Source organism: Arachis hypogaea, chromosome 19, assembly GCF_003086295.3.
Source record: "Arachis hypogaea cultivar Tifrunner chromosome 19, arahy.Tifrunner.gnm2.J5K5, whole genome shotgun sequence".
In the NCBI taxonomy this organism is placed as follows: Eukaryota; Viridiplantae; Streptophyta; class Magnoliopsida; order Fabales; family Fabaceae; genus Arachis; species Arachis hypogaea.
This window is the reverse complement of record NC_092054.1, coordinates 105182940-105187170: the sequence shown is the minus strand read 5'-3', so window position 1 is coordinate 105187170 and position 4231 is coordinate 105182940. Positions and strand designations below refer to the sequence as shown.

General features: G+C 40.9%; 1 non-coding gene across 1 annotated transcript; it reads right to left on the bottom strand.

Moving 5' to 3' along the window:
• Window positions 1-262: 262 nt before the first annotated feature.
• On the bottom strand, window positions 263-366 carry LOC112780502 (small nucleolar RNA R71). The gene has a single exon (XR_003191334.1). It is a non-coding gene; the product is annotated as a small nucleolar RNA R71 (small nucleolar RNA).
• Window positions 367-4231: the final 3865 nt, after the last annotated feature.

Genomic DNA, 4231 nt, shown 5'->3' with positions numbered 1-4231 from the left:
TTCTCTGATGCAGCAGAACTGCAAGCTTCATGGACTTCCATCTGAAGATCCTTTTCAGTTCTTAACTGAATTCTTGCAGATATATGATACTGTTAAGACTAATGGAGTAGATCCTGAAGTCTACAGGCTCATGCTTTTCCCATTTGCTATAAGAGACAGAGCTAGAATTTGGTTGGACTCTCAACACAAAGACAGCCTGAACTCTTGGGATAAGCTGGTCACGACTTTCTTAGCCAAGTTCTTTCCTCCTCAAAAGCTGAGCAAGCTTAGTGTGGATGTTCAAACCTTCAAACAGAAAGAAGGTGAATCCCTCTATGAAGCCTGGGAGAGATACAAAGGACTGACCAAAAAGTGTCCTACTGACATGTTTTTAGAATGGACCATCCTGGATATATTCTATGATGGTTTATCTAAGCTATCAAAGATGTCATTGGATACCTCTGTAGGTGGATCCATTCACCTAAAGAAAATGCCTGCAGAAGCTCAAGAACTCATTAACATGGTTGCTAATAACCAGTTTATGTACACTTCTGAGAGGAATCCTGTCAGTAATGGGACGCCTATGAAGAAGGGAGTTCTTGAAGTTGATACTCTGAATGCCATATTGGCTCAGAACAAAATATTGACTCAGCAAGTCAATATGATTTCCCAGAGTCTGAATGGAATGCAAGCTGCATCCAACAGTACTTAAGAGGCATCTTCTAAAGAAGAAGCTTATGATCCTGAGAACCCTGCAATAGCAGAGGTGAATTATTTAGGTGAACCTTATGGAAACACCTATAACTCATCATGGAGAAATCATCCAAATTTCTCATGGAAGGATCAAAAGCCTCAACAAGGCTTTAATAATGGTGGAAGAAACAGGTTTAACAATAATAAACCTTTTCCATCATTCACTTAGCAACAGACAGAGAATTCTGAGCAGAATCCATCTAGCTTAGCAAATCTAGTCTCTGATCTATCTAAGGCCACTGTGAGTTTCATAAATGAAACAAGGTCTTCCATTAGAAATTTGGAAGCACAAGTGGGCCAGCTGAGTAAAAGAATCACTGAAATCCCTCCGAGTACTCTCCCAAGCAATACAGAAGAGAATCCAAAAGGAGAGTGCAAGGCCATTGACATAAGCATCATGGCCGAACCCAAAGAAGGAGTGGAGGACGTGAATCCCAAGGAGGAAGACCTCCTGGGACGTCCAATGATCAATAAGGAGCTTCCCTCTGAGGAACCAAAGGACTCTAAGGCTCATCTAGAGACCATAGAGATTCCATTAAACCTCCTTATGCCCTTCATAAGCTCTGATGAGTATTCCTCTTCTGAAGAGAATGAGGATGTTACTGAAGAGCAAACTGCCAAGTTTCTTGGTGCAATCATAAAGCTGGATGCCAAATTATTTGGCATTGAGACTTGGGAAGATGAACCTCCCTTGTTCACCAATGAACTAAGTGATCTGGATCAACTGACATTGCCTCAGAAGAAACAGGATCCTGGAAAGTTCATAATACCTTGTACCATAGGCACCATGATCTTTAAGGCTCTGTGTGACCTTGGTTCAGGGATAAACCTCATGCCCCTCTCTGTAATAGAGAAACTGGGAATCTATGGGGTGCAAGCTGCTAAAATCTCATTAGAGATGGCAAACAGTTCAAGAAAACAGGCTTATGGACAAATAGAGGACGTGTTAGTAAAGGTTGAAGGCCTTTACATCCCTGCTGATTTCATAGTCCTGGATACCGGAATGGAAGAGGATGAATCCATCATCCTAGGAAGACCTTTCCTGGCCACAGCAAGAGCTGTGGTTGATGTTGACAGAGGTGAAATAGTCCTTCAATGGAATGAGGACTCCCTTGTGTTTAAAACTCAAGGATCTCCCTCTACAACCATGGAGAGGAAGCATGAAAAGCTTCTCTCAAAGCAGAGTCAACCCAAGCCCCCACAGTCAAACTCTAAGTTTGGTGTTGGGAGGCTACAACCAAACTCTAAGTTTGGTGTTGAACTCCCATATCCAAACTCTAAGTTTGGTGTTGGAGAGTCTCAACAATGCTCTGAACATCTGTGAGACTCTATGAGAGACCATTGTCAAGCTATTGACATTAAAGAAGCGCTTGTTGGGAGGCAACCCAATTCTTATTTATCTAACCACATTTTTCTTAGTTATATGTCTTTATAGGTTCATGATCATGTGGAGTCACAAAATAAACAAAAAATTCAAAAACGGAATCAAAAACAGCAGAAGAAAAATCACACCCTGGAGGAGCATCTGTCTGTCGTTCAAACGCCAGAACAGAGCATGGTTCTGGCACTGAACGCCCAAAATGGGGAGCATCCTGGCGCTGAACGCCCAGAACAAGCATGGTTCTGGCATTCAACGCCAGAAATGGCAGCAAATGGGCGTTGAACGCCCAAAATGGGCACCAACCTGGCGCTGAACGCCCAGAGTTGTGTGCAAGGGCATTTTACATGCCTAAATTGGTGCAGGGATGTAAATGCCTTGACATTTCAGGATCTGTGGACCCCACAGATCATCTTAGGATATGTGGACCCCACAGGATCATCTCAGGATCTGTGAATCCCACAGGATCCCTACATACCTCCATTCACTCTCTTCTCTCTTCTCAATCATCCTCTATTCCCAATAAACACTCTTCCCTGTTAACCCTTTACCACTCACATCCATACACCCACTTACCCTCAAAATTCAACATCTCTTCCCCACCCTATCCCACCCATATGGCCGAATACACACATCCCTCCATCTCCTCCATATCTTCTTCTTCTTCTTCTATTCCTTCTTCTTTTGCTCGAGGGCGAGCAACATTCTAAGTTTGGTGTGGTAAAAGCATTGCTTTTTTGTTTTTTTTCCATAACCATTGATGGCACCTAAGGCCAGAGAAACCTCTAGAAAGAGGAAAGGGAACACAAAAGCTTCCATCAAGGGTCTATAGCTCAGTGGTAGAACATTTGACTGCAAATCAAGAGATCCCGGAGATACCTCAGGGGATACATTTTCTTCCACACAATTATTGGAAGCAACTAAGGGTGGAACATCAAGGGCACTCCATCATCCTTCATGAAATCAGAGAAGATCTAAAAGCAATGAAGGAGGAGCAACAAAGGCAAGGAAGAGACATAGAAGAGCTCAAGGACATCACTAAGGTGGATTCATTCCTTGTTCTTATTTCTATTGTTTTTCGTTTTCTATGTTATGTGCTTATCTATGTTTGTGTCTTCACTAAATGATCATTAGTAGTTAGTAACTTTGTCTTAAAGTTATGAATGTCCTATGAATCCATCACCTCTCTTAAATGAAAAATGTTTTAATTCAAAAGAACAAGAAGTACATGAGTTTCGAATTTATCCTTGAACTTAGTTTAATTATATTGATGTGGTGACAATGCTTCTTATTTTCTGAATGTATGCTTGAACAGTGCATATGTCTTTTGAAGTTGTTGTTTAAGAATGTTAAATATGTTGGCTCTTGAAAGAATGATGACTAGGAGACATGTTATTTGATAATCTGAAAAATCATAAAAATGATTCTTGAAGCAAGAAAAAGCAGCAAAGAACAAAGCTTGGAGAAAAAAAAAATAGGCAAAAAAAAAAACAGAAAGAAAAAGAAAAAGCAAGCAGAAAAAGCCAAAAGCTCTTAAAACCAAGAGGCAAGAGCAAAAAGCCAATAACCCTTAAAACCAAAAGGCAAGGACAAATAAAAAGGATCCCAAGGTTTTGAGCATCAGTGGATAGGAGGGCCTAAAGGAATAAAATCCTTGTCTAAGCGGCTAAACCAAGCTGTCCCTAACCATGTGCTTGTGGCGTGTAGGTGTCAAGTGAAAACTTGAGACTGAGCGGTTAAAGTCAAGGTCCAAAGCAAAAAAAGAGTGTGCTTAAGAATCCTGGACACCTCTAATTGGGGACTTTAGCAAAGCTGAGTCACAATCTGAAAAGGTTCACCCAGTTATGTGTCTGTGGCATTTATGTATCCGGTGGTAATACTGGAAAACAAAGTGCTTAGGGCCACGGCCAAGACTCGTAAAATAGCTGTGTTCATGAATCATCATACTAAACTAGGAGAATTAATAACACTATCTAAACTCTGAGTTCTATAGATGCCAATCATTCTGAACCTCAATGGATAAAGTGAGATGTCAAAACTATTCAAGAGGCAAAAAGCTATAAGTCCCGCTCATTTGATTGGAGCTATGTTTCATTGATAGTTTGGAATTTATAGTATGTT